Source organism: Lagopus muta, chromosome 4 (assembly GCF_023343835.1).
Source record: "Lagopus muta isolate bLagMut1 chromosome 4, bLagMut1 primary, whole genome shotgun sequence".
In the NCBI taxonomy this organism is placed as follows: domain Eukaryota; kingdom Metazoa; phylum Chordata; class Aves; order Galliformes; family Phasianidae; genus Lagopus; species Lagopus muta.
Window position 1 is genome coordinate 71,180,580 of NC_064436.1, and position 17,645 is coordinate 71,198,224.

General features: G+C 45.2%; 1 long non-coding RNA gene across 4 annotated transcripts; it reads left to right on the top strand.

Moving 5' to 3' along the window:
- The first annotated feature begins 7,612 nt into the window (after window positions 1–7,612).
- LOC125692518 (uncharacterized) lies at window positions 7,613–17,546 on the top strand. 4 transcript variants are annotated; one of them, XR_007376731.1, is made up of 9 exons: window positions 7,615–7,662; window positions 7,876–7,951; window positions 8,123–8,224; window positions 8,444–8,795; window positions 10,032–10,162; window positions 10,475–10,622; window positions 12,130–12,276; window positions 13,441–13,695; window positions 14,647–17,546. It is a non-coding gene; the product is annotated as an uncharacterized LOC125692518 (long non-coding RNA). The 4 variants fall into 4 exon arrangements; XR_007376732.1 differs by having other exon boundaries at window positions 12,130–12,257; XR_007376730.1 differs by lacking the exon at window positions 7,876–7,951 and having other exon boundaries at window positions 7,613–7,662.
- Window positions 17,547–17,645: the final 99 nt, after the last annotated feature.

The following is a 17,645-nucleotide window of genomic DNA, read 5'->3' on the forward strand; positions in this document are numbered from 1 at the left end:
CATTCAGTATCATTTCTTACCATTACGCAGCGTTTGTCTTGTCTTGTTTTTCATGTTGCCAATCAACATTTAGTTGGAGCTTGGGTGACCCGAATGCATACAACTAAGTGTTGACCAAGTGTGATGTGAAATGAAGAGTTAGGCTCCAAAACAGGCTTCTAGTGAGTGCTGTGTACGACATGGAGTATCGAGAACTACCTCTGTTTCTCCCTGCCCCATGTTGTTCAGTACCAGACGTGAAGGTTTCTTCTTTCCTTCTAGGGTTGGAGACTCCACTATCAGATGGCATTGGCCTTTCAAGCCTCCCCGGGTTGTAGCGCTGGTTGTGCCCTGATTCTTGGAAAGGGGAACTGATTCCTTCATCATTACCTGATGGTGACGTCTACTTATCTTGTGTCCAGTGAGCGGTGGTGGAAAAACTGCGGCTCTCCCGAGTGGTGCAAGGACTCTACTGAGGCTCATTGTGTTTATAGTAGAAAACTACAGCCATAGATGGATGCCAATATCCACTCCTTACTCTGTCTGGCAAGCTGTGTTGATCTCTGAAGTTGCTCCCACACTTGTAGAAGTTCTTTGGGCTCAGCATCAGTTGTCTCTTGCACTCACATGGCTTTCACCAGGTATTCTTTCTTTTCCCCCATCTTTAGGGCTCGCAAGTACTGATGTGATGTCTCTGCCTTCTGTCGCTCCCACCAAACATGGGTTTGTTCTTTTTAGGTTCAATATCATTTCTTGACGTTATGCAATGTTTCTCATTTTTCTTGTGTTTCATGTTGCCAATCTATGCCTAGTTGGATCTACAGTGAGCCCAAATGGTGACTGCTCTGCTTTGACCAAGTGAGATGCAAAAAGAAGAGGTAGGTTGCAAAACAGGCTTCTAGTGCGTGCCATGTAAGACTTGGGGTATCCAGAGTTAACTTCTTGTCTTTCTCCTTTTCCAGTTCCTTTTCCAGTTCCCTTTGATTTTTCCCCCCTTTTTATAATTTATTTTCATTTCCTAATCCACTTTCTAATTCTACTGCTTTTCTTTTTTCCAATTCTTTTTCCAATTCCTTTTCCAATTCCTTTTCCGAATAGTTTTCTGCTTCGTTTTTTTATTTTTACCTTTTTCTTTTCTCTCCTTGTTCTTTTATTTCCTTTTCTTTCTCTTTCTAATTTGTTTTCTTAAGACTTTTTCAAATTCTTTTTTGTTTTGAATTTTTTCTATTTCTTTATAATTCTTTATCTTTTGATAATTCTGTTTCCAATTCTGTTTGTTTCCAATTGTTTTTCTTTTTCTTCATGTTCCTTTTCTTAGTCATATTCCTTTCCATATTTTATTTTCTTCAACATATTACAATTCCCATTCCAATTCTTTTTCCTTTATTAATTATTTTTCCATTCCCTTTTCTAAATCTTTCTCTCTTTCTAAATCTGTTTCTTCTTTCCTGTTTCTAATTGTGAGAATCCTTTGTTTTTTGGCTCAAAGCTTGCTTCCTGAGGTTTTTCTTGTGATAAGACTCTCAATGATTTGTTAAGGAGGCAAGTGATGGGTGCTAACCGTGTGACAATTGGTATCACTTTGGGAACATTTGAAAGCCCCTTCCTCCAGAGCTGCTTGCCTCCGGAATAGAGTGCTCAGGAGTGTTCACTGGCAGAAGATCTGGCCTGTGACTAAACAGCTCCAGCTTGGTATGGGAAAATTGGGGAATTATACCATCGTGTTCTGTGAAAAACAAGATGCAGATGGGCATCCCTGTTCCCTCTTGTCTGCTGGCAAGGCCCAGAAGATGGGAACAAAGGAGTTTCTGCTGAGATCCCAGAGCCAGAAGCTGCTACTCCAAGGAGAGCTGACTCAACCACATTGGATTTGAGCTGTCACTCCAAAGACAGCTGACTCGACCACTTTGAAACTATTGAAAAGGGGCCGTCATCACCATGGTCATGGCTGTCGTTCTCATCATTCTCCTCGTCGTCAACAGAACAATGCCTGACGACCCACCACTACTGAAGATCAAAGACTGAACTACAAACCACGCTAGATCCATGGTGGTGACTGTCTCCCTCTTGCTTCCTATAAAGACTCCTTGCTTCTTCTTCTCTATCTTTTCTATCTTTCCTATCGCCCTCCTTCCCTTCCCCATTACCCTAATTCGTAATAGCCTCCGTCCTCCCCTTCCCCATTTCCCTAATTATGATTTGTAATAAATTGGTCGGACCAACATTTGAACTATTGTTTCTTAATCTCACGCCGGGTATATAGATAATAAAAGAACCTCCTCTCCCTCCTATAAATTGGAGCAAGACACTAATCTGCTTTGTTTTTCTAATTTTTTTTCCTAATTCTTTTCCTATTTCTTTTTCCTGTTGCAAGTTTTTCTTTTCATTGCAAGTCTTTTTCCTTTTTCTATTTCATTTTTTTTTTCTTTTTTGAATCCCAATTCTTTTTCAAATTGTAGTTCTTGTGTTCTCTTTCTGGATCATTTTCTATTTTTTTTTTTCCTAATTCTTTGTCTAATTCAAACTATTTGTCTAATTCTTTTTCTATTTTTTTCTTTTTCTCATTCTTTTTCTTTTTCCAATTCCTCTTTATTTCCTTTTTCCATTTCTCAATCTAATTTTAATTCTTCTTCTTTTTTTAAAAAAAAATACTTTTTGGTCTTTCTAATACTTTTTGTGTTCTAATTTTCTTTTTCCTTTTCTAATGATTTCTCTAATTCTTTTTCTAATTCGTTTCCTGCTCTTTGTTTTTTCTTTTTCTAATTCTAATTCTTTTTCCAAGCCTTTTTTTATGGTCCTTTTCCCAGTCTAAGTCTTTCTTTTTTCTATTTCAATTTTTTTCTAACTCCAACTCTTTTTCTAATTGTGGTACTTTTTCTTTTCCCTGTTCCACATCTTTTCCCTGTTCCATGTCTTTTTCATTTTTCTGTTTCAGTTTTTTCTTTTACATTTTCCAATTTTTTCTAATTTTTTAAATTAATTTTCTAATTCATTTTCTATTTTTTTCTGTTCTTTTTGATTGTTTCTTTTTTTTCAGATTCTAAATATTTTTCTACTTTTCATTGTAAATCTTGTTATCTTTCTATTTTTTCTTTATATTTTTCCTTTTTCTAATTCATTTTATTTTTCTCAATCTTTTTCCAGCTCTTTTTCTGTTTCCAGGTTTTTCTTTTTGCAGTTTTTTCCTTTTCCAATTATCGTTCTAATTCTTCTCGTTTTTCTTTATCCATTGGTTTTCTTTTTCTAATTCCTTTTCTTTTCATATTCTTTCTCTTGCTCTAGTGCTTTTGTTTCCTTTCTCTTCTTTTTCATTTTCCAATTCTTTTTCCAGCTCTGTTTCCATTTCCAGTTCTCTTTCCAATTTTTCATCTATTTTTTTCCATTTTTTCTTTTCTCAATTCCTTTTTATACAATTCCTTTTCTTTTTCCAATTCCTTTTCTTTTCATCTTCTTTTCCATATTCTTGTTTTTCTCTCTCTAATTCTTTTTCTAATTCTTCTTCTATTTTTTCTAATTATTCTCTTTTTTCTTATTATTTTTCATTGTTCTATTTCTAGTTCTTTTTCTAGACTTTTTTCTCACTTTTCCATTTTCCTTTATTTTTTCCCTCTTTTTTTTGTCTTTCTACTTTTAGCTCCTTTTCCAATTCCTTTTCTAATATTTTTTTCTAATTCTTTCTCATTTCCCATTTTTTTCCAGTTCCTTATCTTTTTCCAATTCTCATTCTAATCCTAATTTGTCCTCGTTTTTTCATTTTCTAATTGTTTTTCTCTTTCATTTTCTAATTTATTTTCTTTCTTTTCTATTTCAAATTATTTTTATAATATTTTCTTCACCTTTTTCTTCTCCCCTTTTCTTGTTTTTCTGTTTCTTACTCTTTTTCTAATTCTTTTTGTCTTATTTCCTAATTCTTTTTCTAATTCTTTTGCTTTTTCTAATTCTTGATTTTTTTCCTCTTGTAATATTTTTTTCCCTAATTGGTTTTCTTTTTCCTTTTTATTTTTGTAATTCTTTTTCTAATTCCAGTTCTTTTTCCTCTGCCTTTTCCAATTCTTCTTCTAGTTCTATTTCCAATTCGTTTTCTATTTATTTTCCTAATTCCAATTATTTTGTCTTTTTCCTCGCCTTTTTCCTGTCCTCATTGTATTTCAAATTCTTTTTTCTTTTTCTAATAATGTTCCTTTTAATAATTCTAGTTATTTCTCTTTCTTTCTTTTTCTACATCGTTCTTTTCTCCTTTCCTTTTCTCTTTTTTCATTTTTATTCCCCTTTTTTCGTTTCCGTTTTCCTTTTCCTTTTTTCTTTTCATTTTCATCTTCTGTGAACCTGAAGTGCTCAGGCAATGAGAAACCAGGGGAGGAGAAGGTAAGAGTTGGATAATAGATCATGGACGATGTCCCACTGATTCAGATTTCAGTGTTCCTGAAGAAAATACTACCAGTCTACAAGAGCCTTATCCAGCTGGGCTGCATTGCCAGATAACAAACCTGAATAAAGCAAAGGACGCACAATGTTGTACTGTCCATGCGGATTCACGGTATTTTTGTACAGGCTTGTGGATCTTCACTGGGCTTTGCAGAAGTCCGCCCTGGTTCACTGAAGACTTTGCAGGATCACTGGTCTTCACTGAGATTCCATGAAGTTCACGTGGTTTTGTAAGATTTTGCACAGCTTTGCTTCTGTTCACACTGGTTTCCCATATCTCCGCTTTGGTTCAGTCAAGTTTGCACAATTTTGCTGGCCTTTGCTGCCTTAAAGTTTCACTCCTTTACTTAGCCCCTGACAGTTTGCAGGTGGAATCTCAAATTCTCAGTCATCTAGTGCTGCTGCCACTTCCCCCACCTTTCCAGAGTATGAGCTTGCAATTAAATATCATCTACACACGGATACACATCCTAAGGCAGTGAAACTCTGTCAAAGTTCACTGAGGTGGCTTGAGCAATAGTGGGAGAATATGTACACCCCTGTGGGAATCAGCTAAAGGTATATCATATCCCCTCCTGTGTGAAAGCAGACTTTTCTTTATTCTCTTCCTGCAAGGAAACTGTAAAGAGCATTTTTTACGCTGAAAACTGCCATCCAAATAAGCTCCAAAGCCCATTTCACGTCATATTCCAGACACAAACCATCAATATTTCACACCAAACTCCAGGTTCACGTCCTTGCTAATTCACCCCAAATTGAGTTCCCAAAACCTCATTATTACATTCCAAATATCAGCGCCAACACTCCCTGATGTCACCCCCCAGGGATGCTCTAGCATCAATCCCCCAGCATTACTCCTTCACATCACCCCCCTTTCATCCCAACATCACCCACCAGTGCCAACCCAACAATGTCACCCTGGAGTCACTTCCTAATGTCACCCCTCACCGTCACCACAGTATCCACCCTCAGCATCACTCCAACATTGTCATTCCCCAGTGTCACCCCAACACTCTCACCCCAGAACCAGTCATTCACGTTAAATCCCTGTGGTACTCCAACATCACTCCCAATGATGTCACCCTATCATGCTACTCCCTAACATCTATCCTATTGACACCCCAACATCACTCCAACATAACCACTGTGTCACTCCCTCTAGGTGTCACTCTAAAATTTTAGACGATTCCATGAAGTGGGAAGCAGAATCTCCCTAAGCAAGTATGCTATTACTATCTGACCCTTGAGAGATAGCAAGCCACAGAAAAGGAGAGAGAAGGAACATGCCAGCAGCGGATTTGATCAGCATCACTAGCAGGGCATCCCCTGCTTCAAAGCACACTTCCACTCTTTCTCCCACTTTCATTCTCCCCAGGGTCTGTAGGGTTTGATCCACTTGCATGCTGTACCCGTTCAGCCAGTACATGATACAGAGCTTTACAATCTAAGAATTTTAGGATGCTATAATCACAAAATGAACAAGACAGTTAGGCAAAGCAGACTACGACAACAAAATAGAATAAATAGAAGGCTTACCCCTATCCTGGGCTCACTCACGAAACTCTAGCAGAGCAGATCTCCAGCAGAAACCCTTCCCCCCTGGCAGCCAGCTCTTAAATAGCTCTAGGAGGGGGCAGCCTGGCTCCACCCCTTCTGGCAGCACAGGTGAATTGAATTGCCTTCACCTGTGCTCCTCTGGCTGCCTCATGGCTCGCCTCAGGTGATCAATCAGAGGTTCAGGCCATGACTCAGCAGTTCCCATACAAGAGCCCAGCTGGAACATCGGCTTGCAAAACAAGTCTTCGCAAGAACAAGACCAAATACCAGGGACAGCTCTCTCTACAAAACATTTGCAGCCACAGCCACAAATATCAACTCCCTTAAAACTGCCAAAATACCTTATTCAATTCCAGGATCATTCTTCAGTCAGGGGCCGTTAGGTCCCCAATATAACACCCCAACAACGTCACCACCCAGTGTTCACTCCCTGATGTCACCCACCCTTCCTCCCCAAAAAGCCCCAACATAACCCATGCCACTACAATGACACTTCAGAATCACTCTCCAGTGTCACCCCAATGTCACTCCCAGAGTCGTGCCAGCAATGTCACCCCCCCAACATCACACTAAGTCACCCCAGTGTCTCCATCGAGTATCTCTCTCTCTCTGATTCCCCCCCCCCCCCCCCCCCACCCGCAATACCCCAGCATCACCCCGAGCGTCACTCTCCAGGCTCAGTCCACAACTTCACCCCAGTGTCATCCCAGCATCACTCCATGGCATCACCCCAACTTGCTTGCCAAGTAAGCAAGGTTTGGGACAGCAGCTCCTAGCGGGGCTGTATAAGCTTTCAGACACCGATAATCGATTATTAATCACCACCTTCCATCTGGTTTCCAAACCAGATGACAACGAGTTATGTGGGGAATCTGTTCTGGAAACGATTTGTCTTTTTTCCAAACCTGCTATGAGTTCAGAAATCCCACATCATGCTGCAGCAGAAATGGGGTACAGTGGTATGTTAGCGACCCCTGCTTCAGGGAGCACAGGGGCTGCGTAAAGTGCACACGCTGCAGCCTGCCTATTTCTTTGGAGTCTGGGATTGAAACTTGACTCAAAAGGCCACACACTGCCATACAGGCAGGTGCCAGGTTCACCCACTGATTATGTCAAATCCTGAATTGTTTTCACAATGGGCTTTAATTGCAAAGAAAGTAGGCGACACATTTCTCACTGGAGAGCCACAAGCTGTCCCCACTAGTTTGGCAAACAGAGCTCGCTCCGATCACACCGGTAATCTCAACTCTGCCATCCAGGCTGCACACACAGCTGTTCAGCATCTTGCTGTATCAGTACTGAAATTTGTGTGCTGTATCATACTGAAATTTGTGCTCCCCTATCTATTAGAAATTTTACTGAATGCTTTTGAGGACAGACTTCAATCAAAATATGCATGCCATTGTTTCTCATCCTTTGATCAAACTCCCTTGCCGGACAGGCAGATCCAATCACCTGCTTGTAATTAGTCTTTTTTTGTTGTTGTTTACAGTCTGAAGCAGTGATTGAGCACCTGGTGAGGGGTGTGGCCAGCCCTGCCAGCACAGGTGGAAGCAATTTACCTGTGGGACCGGATAGGGCTGAGCTTGGCTCCACCCCCTCCCTGCCCATATTTAAGGGCTGGGAACAGACAGAGCAGCATTCTGCTTGGGAACTGCCTCCTTGGAAGTATTGGGAGTGAGTTCTGCCCTTTGGAATGGGGTGAGTGACTGCTGCTTTATTGCGGGGCTCTGGTCTTTCCCTTTTGGGGGATCCTGACCACTTTTAAGGGCTGGAAGCTGTGAGGGCAGCATCTCTGCATGGAGGCTCCTTCCTTTGGGATGTGGGCTGTTTGTTTTTGGAATGGGGTCATTGATTTCTTCTTTACTGCTGGATTGTAATTTCACTTTCTGGGGGCTCCTGACCACATTTAAGGTCTGTCAGCAGAAGGAGCAGCAACTGCACCTGGAGATTGCTTCCTTTAGAGCGTGGGGTGAACCCTTGAAACTGGGTGAGTGATTCTTTATTCCAGGGTTGCAATATCTTGTTGTTGGGGGGATCCTGACCCCACTTAAGGGCTGGCAGCCTTTAAGGTGGTATCTGTCTTTAGAGACCGTCTCCTTGGGAGTGTGGGATGAGCTCTGGTCCTTGAGAAAGGGTGAGTCATTCCTTCTTGTTTTAGGACTGTGACCTTTCCTGTTTTTGGGGCATCCTGACCACATTGAAGTGCTGGCAGATGTAAGGGCAGCATTGATCTCTGGAGACTGTCTCCTGTGGAGCAGGGGTGAGTTTTGGCCTTTGAGAAGGGTGTAAGTGGTTTCTTTGTTTTTTCTTTATTTCAGGGCTGCATTCTCCCTTTTTTTTTTTTTTTTTTTTTAATCCTGACCACTTTTAAGGGGTGGAAGCCGTAAGGGCAGCATCTCTACCTGGAGACTGCTTCCTTGGCAGTGTGGGCTGAGTGTTCATCTTTGGAATGGGGTAACTTATTCTTCCTTTATTTCAGGGCTGTTATGCACTGCTTCCAACCATGCAGAGTTGTTTAAGGGCGTTCTGTGCACCCTTAGGTGTAATAAATCTTCGTCTTTATAGAAAGCCAAGGATTGTCCTCTTCTGGACTGCTGTACTCAGTATCACCCCAGTGTGATGAAGTGAAGCCCCTGCTCTGCTGAATACTGGGACTGGCCCAGAGAGGCTCTGATGGATGTGGATTATCCTAGCCAGAGTACTTGGTACCATTGGTGGTGATCTCGTCCAACTGCCACACAATGAACAGGAACATCCACAGCCAGATCTGGCTGCCCAGAGGCTGACCCAGCCTCACCTTGGAAGGGACGGGGCATCCATCACATGTCTGGGTAACCTGTTCTGCTGTGTCACCACCCTCACTGTACCAGATTTTCTTTATATCTAGGCTAAATCTTTCCTTGTTCTTCCCTTCAGGTGTTGAAAGGCTGTTACCAGATCACCTTGGAGCCTTCACTTCTGCAGGCTGAACAGCTCCAGCTCTCTCTCTTTATAGGAAAGGCGTTCCATCCCTCAGTTCATATTTGTGGCTGTTCTCTGGATGTTCTCCAACAGCTCCACGTCTGTCCTGCGCTGCGGACATCCACATCCAGACACAGCACCTCCAGGTGAGGCCTCACAGCGCAGAGCAGAAGGGCAGGACCAGCTCCCTTCGCCTGCTGACCACACATCTTTGGATGGAGCCCAGCGTACGGTTGGCTTTCTGGGCCAGGAAGGTACATCGCTGAGTGCCACTACTCAGCCTGTTGAGGTCCCTCTGGATGGCGTTGTCCCTCTAGTGTGTCACTGCACCCCACAGCTCGGTGTCATTAGGGTGCACTCAGCCCCACTGTCAATGTCACTGATGAAGGGGCAATCCCAGGTGTTTGTACAAACTCAGCAAAGAACACCTTGAGAGCAGCCCCACAGAAAAGGACTTGCGGCTCCCGGTGGATGAGCTGGGATCCATGAGTGGACATCAGCCAGCAGAGCGTGCTTGCAGCCTGGAAGGCCAGCTGTGTTCTGGGCTGCGTTAAAAGAGGAGCGGCCAGCAGGGAGAGGGAGGTGATCGTCCCCATCTGCTCGGCTCTTGTGAGGCTTCATCTGCAGTGCTGCATCCAGGCCTGGGGCCCCCAGCACAGGAAGGACGTGGAGCTCATGGAGCGGGTCCAGAGGAGGCACTGAGATGAGCAGACGGTTGGAGCAGCTCTCCTACAAGGAAAGGTTGAGGGAAGTGGGGTTGTTCAGCCTGGAGAAGAGAAGGCTTGGGGGCGAACTCATTGCAGCCTCACAGTACTTGAAGGGGGAACAGCAGGAAGGGGAACGGCTGTTTACGAGGGTGGATCGTGATAGGACAAGGGGAAATGATTTTAAACTGAAACAGGGGAGGTTTAGGTTGGTTATTAGGAGGAAGCTTTTCACACAGAGGGTGGTGACGCACTGGAACGTGTGCTTCATTGTCACTTCCAGGAGGATCTGCTCCTCGATTTTTTGCAGCACAGAGGTGAGACTGACACGTTGGTGGTTCCCAGGGTCACACTTTATATCTGCAGTAACAGCTGTGCTGTTGCCTTTTTTCTGCTCACCAGGGACTTCACCTGACTGCCTCGACTTCTCAAATACCACTGAGAGTGGCTCGGTGACTGCAGCGGTGAATTCCCTCAGGGCTCTGGGACTCGTCTCATCAGGACCCAAAGACTCCTGGATGTCAGGTTCTCAGGTGGTCCAGATCCTGATCTCCCATCACAGTGTGGGATAGGGAGGGGTCTGTGGGACCGGCATTGCTTCCTCAATCCCCACCTACCAAACCGAAGGTGAGAGCAGTGTATAATGAGCAGTTATCAGAGAAGATGAAAGATGGATATTGTTGGGTACCTGAGCCTTCTCCTTGTCTGTTGTTCCCAGCTGCAGTGCTGCTGGTAAGCAGCATCACGCACAGAGTGCAGCCACATTGATCAGGGAAAGGAGTGCAGGTTTGTGAAAGAGGCACATCTGTAGGGCAGTGCCTTCATTACTGTTTTGTGTCCCACAGGTGGCTGCGGAGTTGCAGCGCTCCCGAGTGCCGTAACGACTGCATGGAGATGCGTGGCTCTTCATGGGAACAGCAAGGAACCGGAATCTGCATTTCCTGGAATGCCCCAGAGCCTCGCTTTGCTGGCTGGTAATTGTCTGCCCAGCAGGTAAGGGCAATGCTCACCCATCAGTGTTTACCCACTCCATAGCACGGCACAACACGGTGCTCCCAGAGCTCTTCATTGCACTTTATGGTGCCCTGGATGCTCCCTGTCCTTTTCTTTCTGTGTTCTCTTTGTCTCTGGCCTTTCACTGCAGTGTTTTCCTTCCCTTTGCCCTTGCTGTTCCCTACTGCATTCTCTTGCCCTCCTGTTTTTGTGTTCCATGCCACGTTCATTTGGCCGTTGCCCTTGGCTTTCTTTGCTGGATTCACTTCAGCGTTCAGTTTTGGCGTTCTGTACTGCGTTCTCTCGCCCTCCTGTTTTGGTATTTCCTTCCATGTTCTCTTAGCCGTTGCCATTGGCTGGGCATTCTCTTGCCCTCCTGTTTTTGTGTTCCATGCTGGGTTCTCTTGGCCATTGCCCTTGGCTTTCTTTGCCACATTCACTTCGGCATTCAGTTTTGGTGTTCCCTGCTGCGTTCTCCTGCCCTCCTGTTTTGGCGTTTCTTGCCGTGTTCTCTTGGCCATCATCCTGGGCATTTCCTTCCACGTTCTCTTGGCCCTTGCCCTCCTGTTTTTGTGTTCTATGCCACATCTCTTGGCCATTGCCCTTGGCTTTCTGTTGCCACATCCTCTTCAGCATTCAGTTTTGGCGTTCCCGGCAGCATTCTCTTTGGCCTCCTGTTTTGGCATTTCCTGCCACATTGTCTTGGCCCTTGCCTGGACATTCCCTGCAGCATTCTCTTTGACCTCCTAACTTGCTGTTCCAGCCACATTCTGCATTGGCCTTCTTTGCCGCGTTCTCTTGCCCTCCTATTTTGGCTTTTCCTGCCATGTTTTCTTAGCCCTTGCCTGGGCATTCCACGTTGTGTTCCCTTGTCCTTTTGTTTTGGCATTTTGTGCTGCATTCTCTTGGCCTTTGCCCTTGGCCTTTCCTGCTGTGTTCTCTTTGGCTGTATTCTGACCTTTCCTGTTGCGTTCTCCTTGCCCTCACCTTGGCTTTCCATTGGTGCTCTCTTTGCTTTTGCCCTTGCCTTAACTTGGCTGTTTTCTTTGCATTTACCTTGGTTTTCCATGAGAGTTCCCCTTCCCTTTGCCTGCCCTGGGAGTTCTGCTTGTCTTCGGCACTCTGGGATTAGCTGGGAGGCAACATTAAAGTTAACCTTGACCTGAGCCCATAGCTGAATGGGAGTTCTAATGATAATTGTGTTAACCTGCAGCGTATCTGTAAACCAAACCCTTAACGCAGTGTTGAAAATGTCTCTTAACCTGAATGCTGCCTTAAAAATAATGCCTCATGTTTTTTGTCAAATAACCTTAATTGTGATTGTAGTGCAGAATACTGATGTTAGACCAACTGTAACTTCAACCCTATGAATAACATTAATTATATCCCTAATGTTAATTATAATTATAATTAATTACAATCCTTGTGTCATCATTACAGCAACGTGCTCAGGGTGCAGCCCCACACATGCGGGGCAGCGCCTTCATTACTGCATTGTGTCCCACAGGTGGCAGCAGAGCTGCGTTGCTCCTGAGCACTTTAAGGACAGCACGGAGATGCGCGGCTCTTCATGGCAGCAGCAGAAACTGGAATCTGCATTTCCTGGAATGCCCCGGAACCTCGCTTTGCTGGCCGGTAATTGTCTGCCCAGCAGGTAAGGGCAATGCTCACCCACCATTGTATACTCATTACTTACTGAGACACAAGGTAGGGTTCCCAGAGCTCATTTCTGCACTTCATGGTGCCCTGAATGCTGTCTGTCCTTTTCTTTCCGTGTTCTCCTCACCTCCAGCCTTTCCCTGCAGCATTCTCCTTGCCCTTGGCTTTTCCTGCTGCGTTCTCTTGCCCTCCTGTTTTGGCGTTCCCTGTGGCATTCTCTTGGCCATTTGCCCTTGGCCACCTTTGCTGCGTTCTCTTTGGCCTTTGGTTCTGGCCATCTGTGCCACATTCCCTTGGCCTTTGTCCTTGGCCTTCTTTGCCACGTTCCCTTTGCCTTCTGTTCTGGCATTCCCTACAACATTCTCTTTGGCCTTCAGTTTTGGCGCTCCTGGCTGCGTTCTCTTTGGCCATTGCCCTCAGCCTTCATTGCCACGTTCCCTTTGGCCTCTTGTTTTGGCATCCCTTATGGCGTTCTCTTTGGCCTTTGGTTTTGGCGTTCCCTTCCATGTTCTCTTTGGCCATTGCCCTTGGCCTTCTGCGTTGGCCTTCCATGCAGCGTTCTCATGGACCTTGCCCTCCATTTTGGCCTTCCCTGATTTGTTTTCTTTTGTCTCTGTTTTGGCGTTCTCTGCAGCCTTCTCCTCAGGCCTGGCCTGTGACGAGGCTTTCTCTTCAGTGCTCTCCCTGCCTTTGCCTTCCCTTTGCCTTTGACGTTGCCTTCCCTTGGGTGTCGTCCATGCCTTTGCCCTCCGTTTTGGCGTTCCCTCAGCTGTTCTCCTTGCCTTTTGCTCTTACCTTTGCCTTGGCCTTCCCTATCGCTCACTCTGAGCACGATCCTAATAACCCTAACCTCAATACTTTCTCCCCAACCCTAAGCTCTGAACCCCAAATGTAGTGTGAATTGCAGCCATGACTGTATAGATACCTGTGCAAATTAACCCTGCACCTTCCATAGTGCTTTCAATTGGGCACTGAACCCCTCTGTAACCTTCTGTGTAATACTAACAAAAACCCCACAGCTTCCCTGTTAAATACTCCTAACCTTACTCTGAAGCCATTTCTTGGAGCTGTGTTTGGCTTCCATGTTTTGTGGGTGGGCTGACTGAGCATCGTTTCTGTCTCAGCGTTCCTCCTTCTAAAGCGTGTCTCTGTATTACAGGTGAAGATGCCTTCGATGCTTCCAGTTGATGGCTTCCCCCCTGCGATGCCATCGTCTTTCCAGTCCTCCCGCACTCACCGCCTGCTCGGTTCAGTCCAGCTGTTACCTGAATCCCTGCTCCATTCCCTTTCCTGAGTGCTGTAAGGACAGCATGGAGATGTGCGGCTCTTCATGGCAGCAGCAGGAACCGGAATCTGCATTTCCTGGAACGCCCTGGAACCCCACTTTGCTGCCTGGTAATTGTCTGCCCAGCAGGTAAGGGCAATGCTCACCCACCAGTGTTTACTCATTACTTACTGAGACACAAGGTAGGGTTCCCAGAGCTCATTTCTGCACTTCATGGTGTCCTGAATGCTGTCTGTCCTTTTCTTTCCGTGTTCTCCTCACCTCCAGCCTTTCCCTGCAGCATTCTCCTTGCCCTTGGCTTTTCCTGCTGCGTTCTCTTGCCCTCCTGTTTTGGCGTTCCCTGTGGCATTCTCTTGGCCATTTGCCCTTGGCCACCTTTGCTGCGTTCTCTTTGGCCTTTGGTTCTGGCCATCTGTGCCACATTCCCTTGGCCTTTGTCCTTGGCCTTCTTTGCCACGTTCCCTTTGCCTTCTGTTCTGGCATTCCCTACAACATTCTCTTTGGCCTTCAGTTTTGGCGCTCCTGGCTGCGTTCTCTTTGGCTTTTGCCCTCGGCCATCTTTGCCACATTCCCTTTGGCCTCCTGTTCTGGCGTTCCCTGCAGTGTTCTCTTTGGCCTTTGATTTTGGTGTCCCCTTCCACGTTCTCTTTGGCCATTGCTCCCGGCCTTCTTTGCCACATTCCCTTTGGCCTCTTGTTTTGTCTTCTCCTACAGCATTCTCTTTGCCTTTGGTTTTGGCCTTTTGTGCTGCATTCTCTTTGGCCATTGCCCTTGACCTTCTGCATCGGCCTTCCCTGCAGCGTTCTCACGGACCTCGCCCTCCATTTTGGCCTTCTGCGTTGATCTCTTTGGTCTCTGTTCTGGTGTTCTCTGCGGCCTTCTCCTTGGGCCTGACCTATGACGCAACTTTTGGCATTCTCCAAGCCTTTCCCATCCCTTTGCCTTTGCCCTCTGTTTTGGCGTTCCCTCGGCTGTTCTCCTTGCCTTTTGCTCCTGCCTTTGCCTTGTGGGGGTGGGCTGATGGTGAGCACAGTTTGGGTCTCAGCGTTCCTCCTTCTAAAGCATGTCTCTGTATTACAGGTGAAGATGCCTTCGATGCTTCCAGTCGATGACTTCCCCCCTGCGATGCCATTGGCTTTCCTGGCCTCCCACAGTCACCGCCAGCTCAGTTCAGTTGAGCTGTTACCCGAATCCCCACTCCGTTCCCTTTCCATGATTTCCATGATCTTCCTGTCACTCTGCCACAAGCCCCCACCAAGGTCATCGCAGGCAACGTGTGGGATGCAGCACTCGGTCTCATTACAGTTCATCCCATCAGCTTCAGCCCAGCGATCCAACCCACCCGCACCCTTCCTGAGGGCCCTTCTGCTCCCAGGCCAATCAACGCTTCCTTCTGATGCCATCTGCATTCCTTCCTGGCCACTTTCAGACTCGTGCCCCTTTGTGGCCATTTTGAGAGTTGCGCTGATTTCAGCGTCTGCATTCAATTGACTTCAACCAAATTGGCTTTAGCTTTACATTCAATTAATGTAAACCAAATTGGCTTTAGTTTTACATTCACTTAATGTAAACCAAATTGGCATTAGTTTTACATTCACTTAATGTAAACCAAATTGGCTTTAGTTTTACATCCAAATTATGTAAACCAAATTGGCTTTAAGTTTGCCTTGCTTACGGGGTTGGGTTAGCTTTGCTTTGTTTGTTCTAGCGCAGGGCTAACCCAACCCCGTAACCAAGGGCCGGCGGAGGCGATTTTGTTCCTTCCCGGCCAGTCTGAGACTTGCGCCCCCTTGTGGCCATTTGATGATCTGTGCTGATTTCAGCATCTGCATTCAATTAATCTCAACCAAATTGGCTTTAGCCTTGCAGTCATTTTGCATCAACCAAATTGGCTTTGGTTTTGCATTCAACTTATTTCAACCAAATTGGCTTTAGTTTTACATTCACTTGACTTCAATCAAATTGGCTTTAGCTTTACACTCAATTATTGTAAACCAAATTGGCTTTAGTTTTACATCCAAATTATGTAAACCAAATTGGCTTTAAGTTTGCCTTGCTTACGGGGTTGGGTTAGCTTTGCTTTGTTTGTTCTAGCGCAGGGCTAACCCAACCCCGTAACCAAGGGCCGGCGGAGGCGATTTTGTTCCTTCCCGGCCAGTCTGAGACTTGCGCCCCCTTGTGGCCATTTGATGATCTGTGCTGATTTCAGCGTCTGCATTCAATTAATCTCAACCAAATTGGCTTTAGCCTTGCAGTCATTTTGCATCAACCAAATTGGCTTTGGTTTTGCATTCAACTTATTTCAACCAAATTGGCTTTAGTTTTACATTCACTTGACTTCAATCAAATTGGCTTTAGCTTTACACTCAATTATTGTAAACCAAATTGGCTTTAGTTTTACATCCAAATTATGTAAACCAAATTGGCTTTAAGTTTGCCTTGCTTACGGGGTTGGGTTAGCTTTGCTTTGTTTGTTCTAGCGCAGGGCTAACCCAACCCCGTAACCAAGGGCCGGCGGAGGCGATTTTGTTCCTTCCCGGCCAGTCTGAGACTTGCGCCCCCTTGTGGCCATTTGATGATCTGTGCTGATTTCAGCGTCTGCATTCAATTAATCTCAACCAAATTGGCTTTAGCCTTGCAGTCATTTTGCATCAACCAAATTGGCTTTGGTTTTGCATTCAACTTATTTCAACCAAATTGGCTTTAGTTTTACATTCACTTGACTTCAATCAAATTGGCTTTAGCTTTACACTCAATTATTGTAAACCAAATTGGCTTTAGTTTTACATCCAAATTATGTAAACCAAATTGGCTTTAAGTTTGCCTTGCTTACGGGGTTGGGTTAGCTTTGCTTTGTTTGTTCTAGCGCAGGGCTAACCCAACCCCGTAACCAAGGGCCGGCGGAGGCGATTTTGTTCCTTCCCGGCCAGTCTGAGACTTGCGCCCCCTTGTGGCCATTTGATGATCTGTGCTGATTTCAGCGTCTGCATTCAATTAATCTCAACCAAATTGGCTTTAGCCTTGCAGTCATTTTGCATCAACCAAATTGGCTTTGGCTTTGCATTCAACTTATTTCAACCAAATTGGCTTTAGTTTTACATTCACTTGACTTCAATCAAATTGGCTTTAGCTTTACACTCAATTATTGTAAACCAAATTGGCTTTAGTTTTACATCCAAATTATGTAAACCAAATTGGCTTTAAGTTTGCCTTGCTTACGGGGTTGGGTTAGCTTTGCTTTGTTTGTTCTAGCGCAGGGCTAACCCAACCCCGTAACCAAGGGCCGGCGGAGGCGATTTTGTTCCTTCCCGGCCAGTCTGAGACTCGCGCCCCCTTGTGGCCATTTGAAGAGTTGCGCTGATTTCAGCGTCTGCATTCAATTAATCTCAACCAAATTTGGCTTTAGCCTTGCAGTCATTTTGCATCAACCAAATTGGCTTTGGCTTTGCATTCAACTTAATTCAACCAAATTGGCTTTAGTTTTACATCCAATTAACGTAAACCAAATTGGCTTTAGCATTGCCTTGCTTACGGGGTTGGGTTAGCTTTGCTTTGTTTGTTCCTAGGCAGGGCTAACCCAACCCCGTAACCAAGGGCCGGCGGAGGCGATTTTGTTCCTCCCGGCCAGTCTGAGACTCGCGCCCCTTTGTGGCCGTTCTGAGAATTGCAATGTCTTTGGATGGGCTGAGATCTGCACTGCTTTTGAGGTGGGTTCTCACAAATGCGGTGTCACTAATGGGGTATGGTGTGTTTGTACTCTTTCTCTGGTTGGTCTGATGTCTATGTGAACCATGTGTTACAGCTGTACTGCATATGTGTGTGCTGCGCCTGTAAATTGCGTCGTGCCATGTACGCAATATGTGTTATGTTGCGCCTGTAAACTGTGTTGTGCCATGTACAGAATGTGTGGATGCTGTGCCTATAAACTATGTTTGGGAATCACAGACCCCTATTCATTACATGTTCTGCTTCTCAATGCATAGTTGCTGGTATAGCGTGTATATATCATACATGTATATGATTGTATGAGTCCTGCCTTGTGGAAACAGTGCTGTAATAAAGAAATAGTTAAACAATGC